This window comes from Phoenix dactylifera, chromosome 4 (genome assembly GCF_051530095.1).
Source record: "Phoenix dactylifera cultivar Ajwa chromosome 4, Ajwa_hap1_PhDact_Kaust_v1.1, whole genome shotgun sequence".
NCBI lineage: Eukaryota > Viridiplantae > Streptophyta > Magnoliopsida > Arecales > Arecaceae > Phoenix > Phoenix dactylifera.
Window position 1 is genome coordinate 41,451,520 of NC_143193.1, and position 10,758 is coordinate 41,462,277.

Here is a 10,758-nt window from a genome sequence, read left to right on the forward strand (position 1 = left end):
TTAAACTACTTAAAAGTTTCTTTCAAAAGAAATGGATCCAAAGCATATCTACCAAATATATATACATGTAGGACTCCACTGATTATGTACTGCCCAAATTTATCTCTGACTACACCGGAATTAATAGACCTGAGTAAGAAAGGAACAAAAAACAGATAAGGCAAAAAAAAAGGAAGTGACTTACTACAAGTAATAGCTAGAGGAGCAGTATAAAGGAATTGCATCGAATAGGCATCAGATCCTTGTAATAAAGAACAAGTAATACTATAAAATTAATGCAAAAACAAGGTCAATTCAAACATCAACCAAAGTATAAGCCAGTATACCACATCCAACTACCAAAAGTCACCTTATCAGAACAACAAAAAAAACTAAACCAAGAAAACTGATACTCAGCACAAAGTGAAGCAGTAATCTAAAAAAGTGAGAAAACTAGGCCAAGAAAAAGTTGCAACAGGTCCATGAAGAAAGTTGCAATTATTCCCAACAGAGATGACAAATGTAGCTTATGGAATGACCAGCTCCATAAAAGCAGAACTGAAACTACCAGCTGCAAATGAAATCAGTAGCTGCAAGGTCAAAATGAATGAACACCCATATGCTTTCCCTCAAAGAATCTTAGCTCCCAGTATGTCAAGCTTGAGACTGAGAAGAGTACACAAAGAATTCCCTTGATTACCCTCAAAGAATCTTAGCATATCAAAGAGCACAGCTAGAGTGCGGAAGTATATGAAGATTGTTTTGAGAAAAGGGAGCAATTTGCAGAGAGATAAATGTCCCGAAGTTTTATTCAAAGTGATATTAAACAACCAAGAACATATATGCTAACAATCGTATATACAAGTGCTCTAAAATAATATGTACTAACAATCTGAAATTTCATCATGATTCCTCCGCAGACATTAAAGTTCCGGATTTCAAATACATTTAAACACTGACAATGGTATGTACCAGTTAAACGCATGCCTCTAAGATTGGTCAAAAAGCTTGCCTCTGAAATAGTATATTATATTCAATCTAAACAGTGTTTAATTAACAAAATAACAGATTCTAATCATTTACATCCAAGAAGACATAAAAAATAGTAAAAGATTCCCATCCTTTAATTAATAAATATCTAGCACAGACATCAAAAACAGCCCAGATTACATTAAAAGATTTCCATCCTTTACCTCCAAAAAAACAAAAAAAACACCAATCCAAATAGACATAAGAAATAGCCCACTTTAACATCCCCAAGGGCTATTTTGTTGGCTTTCGAATAAATCTGCACCCATCCCCCTTGAACTACATCCCCACTCCCTCTACCACCTCCTCGAGGCCTCCCCCTTCTACCAAATCCACCCCTTGTACCAGATTCACCCATTTTTCCTTATGGCAGATCCAGTAGAAGGTATTCCATCACATACTTGGGACTGTTGAAACACTTGTTCTTGTGTTTTTTCTACAAAAATCGCTAGAAAATGATGTAAGTAATATAATTAAGTTAAAAATCGTGACAATATGTACCTTTTTGCCATAGGAGGGTGATGGCAGATTCTCCTATTATAGCCAAATCCCATGCAATTGTCACACCTCACAATGATTGACCTTTTTCCTTCTAACAGGTTCCTCCTTTCCCCTGTTTTTCCTTGGCCTTCCCGGGCAATCTTTTGAGAGATGGAGGTTGTAAAATCTCGTCATCATTTCTTAGATCAAGATTAGTATCAGGTAATGGATGGATCACACAATTATATACTTTCAGGTATTTCTCCACTATATAACATTCATCACATAATCCCTCCAAATTTCCTCTTATATAACCAACACATACCAAAGCATATTTACAAGATAATCCAGTGATCTCCCACTCACACAGCTACAACTCCTTTTACTCAAATCAATAACAAATTTTCTAGCTCCTTCTAGCACTTGGTATTTTTGTTTGCTGGCTGGCATCAACTTATAGACCCTTGTGGTTTGTATGGTTTTATCCAACCTAGATCTAACAAAAAGAGTAGTTTGCCCTCCTAAATACATCCCTTCGCATATCTCTTCTATAGTCTACTCATCAACTTCATCTTCATATTCTCAAGCAAGCCAATAATAAGCTTGATCCTAAATTTCCCCAACCATTAGTTAAAATGCTCAAGCATATTATTCGTGATGTGGCCAATTCAAGCTTTTGTACAAAAGCATGCCTTGCCTACATCAATAGAGGTACTTTCATCATGTGTCGATAAGCCTCAATGTTATGCTCCTTCATTCTTTTCATGGCATCTTGCCACAGCAGCTAATCATATACTTTGACAGCGTTGCAAAAGTCAAATCACAGCAACAAACTAGAAAACTTCGATCTGAAATTGTTATACAGATTCCTAGCACAAAATCTATGGTTGGCATCCGGGAATATCTTAGAAACTGCCTCAACCAAACAACATGAGTAAACCATGGAAGCAAACACTTTTAAGCAAATCAAAGCACTAAATCTCCATCAAACATTATAATTAATGGACTCTCTACTATGCCACCAATGCAAACATATAGATGCTCAGTTCTTTTTGCACTCAATATCCATCACACCATAAGCTACAGTCCTTTGTTTCCATCAATGGAAACTGCACTAAATAGTACACCACCAAAAAGTCCTTTCATATGGCACCCATCCAACTGTATGATCTACACTCCTCTAAATAACCCTTCTTCATTGCCTCAAAACATAAGATCCTTATACACATTGGAGGCTTTTTGGATTGTACATGCCTCTCACGTAACTTAATTTTGACTAGTGTACCAAAACTTTTTGCCCTAAGTAATTCAACAAACTTAGGCAGTTGGAATAAGACTCATTATGCTTCCCATCAACCCCTTCCCGAGCTTTCCTTTTTGCTATATATGGCTACATCATGTGAGGCCCAACACCATATCTTTCAATCAAAATCTAGAACATTAGCTCATAACTCATATGTGGATCAGCCTTTAAGTGAGGCTTTAATACATTGGCTATCCATTTGGGCTTTGCATTCTTATTCTCTATAGGCCTTATATATGAATGTCGCCCGTGTAAGGTTTTTAACATGAATGTCTTATTGTCAAGTATAATGGAGGCATGAATTCTTTAGTTATATTCCTGACCTAAGCAATAAGCAGTCACTCTCTCAGGTTCATTCTTCTCCCTCTTAAGTTCGTAGCCCACCTTGGACAGCATAATCTCTCAATGCACTTCTGAACTCATTCACATCCTCAAATAACTATCCTTCCTCAAACACAATTTGCACCCCCACCCCTCCCCCCCACCCCCTCTGCAACCTTAAATGGTTTGCTCGTTACATGAAATTGGTTTATGGAAATAGAGTTTTGATTTCAAGATGTTTATATAACCTCACTATATATCGATACCCCATAGATGAGAGTTATGAACTGGTACATCGATACCCCGACAATAGGAGTTATGTGCTAGTACATTAATATCTCGTCGGTGAAGATTATATGCTGGCATATCGATACCTTGCCAATGGAGGTTATATATTGACACTTTAATTATTATTAAGCTCATATTCTGGCCTAACAATAGGGTATAAATGTAATCATAGTTCATGGCTATCGAGATGAACTTAATGTTTTTAAAAAATTTGATTTATGAACGAAATTTAAATTTTGAAATGACTGTATTCGCATGCATATTGTTTATGATAGTGTTGTATATTTAGATTTAGTTTTGAATTAATATAGCATGTATGCTTATCTTTATTACATAATTATTTATCTTATTGTTAATTTATCTAACTAAAGTTTTCATTGCTTATTGAGCGGGTTAGCTCATTATTTTACGTTCTACTATATCTACAGATTTAGAGAGCTAACTTGACTCGAAGTTGCATTATGGGAAAACAACTAGAGATAAAAATTTTGGCATCTTTAGTTTAAACTAGGGTTTTATTAAAGTTGATGCAAGATTTTAGAATATTATTAGTTTTGTGAGACATTTCATTTTGATTTAGGTATAAGTTAAAGTTTGAACATTAATTATTTAAATTTATTTCGCCACTTGTTTATGACATTATGTTGAGATGCCTTGCATGCTTATGAGGATAGTTTTCTATAAATATGCAGCGGAATAATATGATCTCTTGCTCACGATCTCAGAGTGGGGGCATGACAATTAATATAGTATCAGAGTATAAATGGTCTAATATAAGTTATAGAATCAGACATAGGATGAGTGTAGGTGTGTAGACATTAGGAACATTGGGGCATTAGTTTATTATGATGTGACATAAGTTATCTTAATAAATTTATAATTAATTAATAAGTTTATTAAGGGTCTGCTGATGTATGATGGATATAGGTTAAGATAATTTCACGTCGGATGAAAAAGATGATCAGAAATACTGCCAGAGAGACATCAAACCAGTAGGTTGGTGGTACTCTCTAGCAAGTTGGTGGCACTCTTGACTAGAAAGGGGTTATTGATCCTACTAAAAACCATCAGACAGAGCAACCGGAATCTAATATGGCCCAATTAATGCAAACATTAGTTGGATTAATGCAAATGCAATATCAATTACAACAATAATTACTGCAACCATGGCAAATGCAACACAGATGCAAACACAGCTGCAGTAGGGTATGGAGAGTAGCACTAGCAGCGAAGTAACATTACGGATTTCAAGAAGTTGGCCCCACCAGCTTTTAAGGGGACTATAGAAAATTTGAAAGATGAAAATTAGCTTATGAAGATGGAGAAAGCATTTGTTGATCAAAGATGCCATGATGATGAAAAGACTCTTTATGCATCCTACATGTTGTAAGGTAAGGCATTCAACTAGTGACGGATGTTGGAACATAAATATGAATAAGATAGGGAGTCACTCACTTGAAAAAGATTCTAAGGAGTATTTTATATTAAGTACTTCGTCCAGAGTGCGAAGACACAGAGAGAGTAGAAATTTATTCACCTAAACCAAAAGAATGTAACAATTGCATAATATAAGGTTAAATTTATAGAGCTAACTAAATTTGTTCGAAGGTTAGTTAAGAATGAGCTAGATTGGGTGTATAAATTTGAGATGGAACTAAGGATAGAAATCAAAAAAGCAAATAGTGCCATATGTACTAACTACCTATGCCATTGATAAATAAGGCTTTAATAATTGAAGGGAAGTTATTGTAGAATGGGCTGAAAGGGAAAGGAATCAAAAGAAAAGGAATAGGTCAAACAAATCTTAGAAACAAAGAAATAGAAACACCTAAAGTTCGAACAAGAGATGAGTGAGTGATAACTTTGGGCAGACATATAGCAATAAATATTCCAGATGTGGTGGAAATCATGTTGTAAATGATTGTCACTAGAACATTGGTGCATGTTTTGGTTGTGGTCAGAAGGGCTACAAAATAGCTGAATGTTCACAGATGAAGGAGCATCAGCTTGCTTAGATTGCTAAACAAAATATGGAGGGAAGTTAGAAACCCCGGACCCAAGGAAAGGTTTATACCCTCGCACAACAAGATGCACAAACTTTTAATGTAATAGTGACAGGTATTAATCTAGTTCTAGTATATATACTTATTATTTTTTGACTCGAATACCACTCACACCCACTACTTTTGTTAGACAACTTATTATGTTGTTAGAATAGATTAAGTGGCTGCATTACATTCCTTTAATGATTGTCAAAAGAAGAATATGAACTTTCAAATTTTGGAAGTGTTTATAAGGATTAATATTTATATCAATGCCTATATTAATAAGTAGGTATCTTTAGAACCTAGATTTGATGTGCTATGCTGGTGGTCTAGGAACAGAGTTGTGTAGCAAATGTAGTGAATGAATTATTTTGAAATTGGTTAGAAATAATAACCTTGATTTGAAAAATATTATGACTTGATTTGGAAAAAAATATTCTTTTGTTCTTCAAGATTGTAGGTACGAAAAAATTCAAGGATGAAATTTTTTTCGAGGGAAAGAATGTAGCACCCGACCTGATTAGCTGGGCTTGATCCACTTGACCACCCCAGATAAAAAGGTTTGGCCTAGAGAAAAAAAAAAATGGCCAGCACATGTAAAGCATGTGTCGAGGAATGGAACCAGACTCCCATCGGGAGTCATCTTCCTTCGCAACTTCTCCGATGAAGTTTGAAGCCAAGGATGACTTGGATATATCCCTCTGGCTTTAGTAGCTGAGGCTTTTCCTTCGACCTCTCCATCAAAACTAGGGGTGGCAATTGTATCAGATCGGATACAAATGGGTCCGGTCAGTGCAGGTCAGATTAGAAAATCATAAATCCAGACCTGACCTGTTTACTAAACATGTCAGAATTTGCAACTTGAATCTGTCATGTTTAATAAACAGGTGATCCGACCTAACTTATTTAACATGTTTAATAAATAGGTAACCTATTTACCCTAAGGTTGCAAATGGGTCGAGGTGACTCGTGACCCGACCTGACCTATTTTAGAGGACTTGTGGGTCCAGGTTGAGTTCTAATTTGAACTCATTTTGTTTTTTGGGTTGGGTCTAGGTCAACCCAATCTCGACCTGACTCGAATCTAACCCGACCAATTTTTTTGGGTCAATTTTGAATTATTTACACAACGACCCGATCTAACCCAACCCGAACCCGGATTACCCATTTAGGCCCATTTAAACCGGACCCCGCCCAGCCATTTCGCTATAAAATTCACAAATACAACTTAGGATGCATCAAGTTTTCTAGACATCCTCTTTCTCATAAAATTGTCGTCAAGTTTGAGATGTGCATAATAACAAGCCTCTGAAATCCCTTGGTATGAATCTTAGTGATTTCTTTCTTCATAGTTCAGATATTTTATATTTGCAGATATAGGAAAAAGTTGATATAGAGTGTTGCGTATACCTCTAGATTATTTGAAATGAGTAAAAAGAATATATTTATTTAGGAATATATATCATGGTTTTGGGTTTCAGAAATCGGCGGAACCAAGAGTTCTGGGGAAAGGGATTGCATCCCTCATGTTCTCAATTCCAGTTGCAATCTGCACAAATCTTTCAAAACCCAATCCAAATCCAGCATGAGGAACTGAAATAGGCAAAACTGTAGGAAAGTTCACTAAGAATTCCAATCATGAACCAACTCAAATAGTTTTTTTACAGCAAATGTAAAATTCAAAAATCAAAATATGAAATAAAGCACAAGTGAAATGCAACAAGCTACATATTTTTATCATAATGGGCAGGTTTGCCCTTAAATTTCAACCACATTCTCTCTTACAAGTGCATCAAAAATTGATGCACCAGAAACATATAGAGGCAGGTGTGAAAGGTAATTTGGTTTAATTCTATCATAAAATTTGGTTTGGTTTGACCCAAACCCGACCCCGATCCAGAGTAGATCCGACCCGGACCGACCCGAATGACCCGTTAGGTCAAAAATTTTAGCCGTGGAACCGACCCAATCTAACCCTTCTTCAATTGGGTCAGGTCTAGGTCTAAAATTAGGACCTGAACAAAAAACCGAATTGGATCGGAGTCACTCAAGACCCGACCCAATCCGACCCATTTGCACCTTAGTTTACCCAAGCCGACTCGACTTGTTTAGCCTGTTTAACAGTAAACCCGTTAGCCCAGCCCAATCTGATCCGACCTGTTTAACCTGTTTAATAAATAGGTAAGTAGCCCAACCCAACCTGTTTAATATGTGGCAATGAGGAATTCTTGGCCTGAACCCTATCGGACGAATTATTTACCTATTGCCAAACTAAATCATAAGATCAACGTCAACAAATCAAACTAATACTAAGCAAAATATGATTACACATTTTGTGCTACAACAGTTAGAAGGAACTATATGCTCATCTTTTACAATGGTACTAAGAAAAAAATGAGAAAAATATACAACAAAGGATAGAACCTATCGAATGAAATAAGAGTGACTCCTAGATGAACATCAAGCTACTCTTTATTGGAAACACTAGGGATTTCATCCTCCAGCCAAGTTGCTTGCCACTGCTTGACATAGAAGGTTGTTTCCTCAAGAAGCTTCTTCAGAGTACCAATGTCTTTATTCCTTCTTATAAGAAGCACCCAGCAACAGCTATAAGTAACATAGTTTTGCAAAAGAAATTATCCATCTATCAAGTTATCCACGAAGCCATGAAAATCCCAATCATCACAGCAAGGCTTGCATAAATATAAATGTTGAGATGAGTTAAAATGAATTGACAGAAACAGAAACTAATGGGCCCAAAAATCTAGAAAGGATAGAAGCAAAACAAACCATTAAGCAGTTCAGCTTCAGGCAGGTGGAACCTTTTAACCCATAGACAAACATCTCATTCAGCTATATAATCATGTGACTTGACAAAAAAAAAGTAAGCAAATTGATAGCATCCAAAAAGCAAGGGTGTTAGGTGAGATAGATTTGATATTCATATGTATCCAAGACAGATAAAAGTAGAAAAAATCACAAATGAACATTTTAGAAGAAATTCAGGTTGTAGAAGTAAGAATTAAGAACATACTGGCCAACAATATTCAATATGTGGTTACCTGAAGAGTTCCGTGAGATAAATAGTCACAAACTAGCTCAAGTCAGGAAAGATATGCACTCTATGAGCAAATCCAAAGCATGGTCTCAGACAGAGCTGTTTTCAAGTGTAAGCAGCATTTAATAACAATAAGTTGTATGGTAGATATATGATTAAAAGGCAATCATACCTTAACATCAAAGATGTGCTTATCATGTTGGCGATACATGTATAATTCCCAAGGAAATGCAGGCTTTTGAATCTGCAAAAAAAGGATAATCAAGCAAACTATAATTCTAAAAAATCATGACAATTGCAAGAGAAAATGCAGATGAGAGCAGGAATAACCTTTAGTGCAACCACGTTATCAGGATTGTTGTCAATATAAGCTTTATATACTTGAGCAAATCCACCCAAGCCTGAACAGTCTCTGATCTGGTATTTACTATTACCTTCAAACATTACACTACTGGGATAAATATTATAAGGAGTCAAGACTCAATTTTTTGTAAATACATCTTCGAGGAGGATAGTGGTAAATATTCTAGACTCATTTTTTTGTGAAATTTGTTCATACTTTTATCGAAGAAGATCCTTGCCTAAAGAGTTGCTTATTTGAAAACAACAGTATATTGGATATGCCTAGAGAAAACATCAAGAATTCCTTAAGCAATTATAATTCGTCTGATATATGGCACATCAATGGCTTCAAGATCTGGTTGCATCAATTCATTTCCACATCAGATATTCATAAAAATAAGTCTGGCATCTACTTTGCCAAACAATGAACTATCACCAATACTAGTAGAAGTTGAAGACATTGCATGGCTGAAGATAGAATGGAATTATTAACTGAAATAATATTGAGGACATACTTAAACGCTAAACTTAAATCCCTCATGAAACAAGAACCAAATTTCTAATCACGGTTACAATACTAATCTGTGCAAAAAGAATCCACCAAAAAAAACTATCAAATAGCTATAAATATCAAAAGCAACTATACATATCTACCACTTAATAATTAATAACCACCACCATAACTCCATGAGTCCAATGACAAGATCAATAGTCAAAGCAAAACAAAAAAGAGTCCCAAACTATAACAACATCCATATTTAAATCAAAACCAAAAAGGAGTTCGAAACTTAAATCCAAAAAAGTATCCATGATCATGATTCATCTCACTATGGATTGAATTCAATATTGGTTGAACATTGAGTTGATTGAGCTTCATTGTAGGAACTTGAGTTTATGACATCTTTTACAATCTCATCTAACTTAGAATCCAAAACATCTATATTGAAATGTTGCAATAATTAATAATAAATTCATTCAAAGAATAATAGAAATGTATTAATGAAACAAATATCTTTCTTTTCAAACACCCAATCTTGAGTGCAAATCGAGGCCTTGGCAATATTCGATTTAAGTGCACTACAATACTCATCAAGTACTCACCCACCAATACTAAAAGCAGATTCAGAGGCGATTGTAGATATTGGAATAGTTAGAATATCACGTGCCATAAGAGAAAGTTGAGGATATTGAAACTGATTGGCTTTCCAAAAATCAAGGATATCCAAATTGGACTTCCTATCAACTCTAGGCTCATCCAAATATAACTCCAATTAAGACTTCTGTGCAGTAGTCATAAAATCAAAGCTTTCAAATGTATCAAAATCCTACATGATTGAAAAAATAAAATGAGTTATTTATTAGAAACAATACCATATAGAAGTACATTAAATTTATTTTGTTAACAAAGTTTTATATTACCTTAAAAGCATCGGCTTTTCAACATGGCTCAGAAGTCTCAAAAGTACCACTCTCCATGTCTTCATAAGTTTGGAGCTTTAGAAAAAGTAAGCATATATTGATTAAAGAGAGAAAACATACAATCACGGATGCGCATGCTCTCGATACAACCATATCCATTCAGATTCTTATAACAATACTCCACAAATTGATATTTGTACCGAGGATCCAAAATGACTGCCATGGCCAAGATTAAGCTATAATCTGACCAATACTTTTTCAATTTTTCATACATCTGTTATGCTATTCTTTGCATGGAAGCACCTACACTCTCCATCTCTTGCCTTAAAGTGAACTCAATCAAGAAAACTTGAAGAAAATATATGTTTGATGTAGGATATTTAACTTCGAAGAATACGAAAGTAGCATCATAGAATACACTCAACAACTTCTTAATCTTCTCGACTTTGCCCCACTCCTCTTCAGATGGACAATGCTTGTAATTAGAGTCACTT

General features: G+C 35.2%; 1 long non-coding RNA gene across 1 annotated transcript; it reads right to left on the bottom strand.

The window, feature by feature from the left end:
• Window positions 1-7,731: 7,731 nt before the first annotated feature.
• On the bottom strand, window positions 7,732-8,959 carry LOC149767791 (uncharacterized). The gene is made up of 4 exons (XR_016400236.1): window positions 8,834-8,959; window positions 8,676-8,747; window positions 8,236-8,602; window positions 7,732-8,138 (listed from the first exon to the last, which is right to left on the bottom strand). It is a non-coding gene; the product is annotated as an uncharacterized LOC149767791 (long non-coding RNA).
• Between the last annotated feature and the right edge of the window lie 1,799 nt (window positions 8,960-10,758).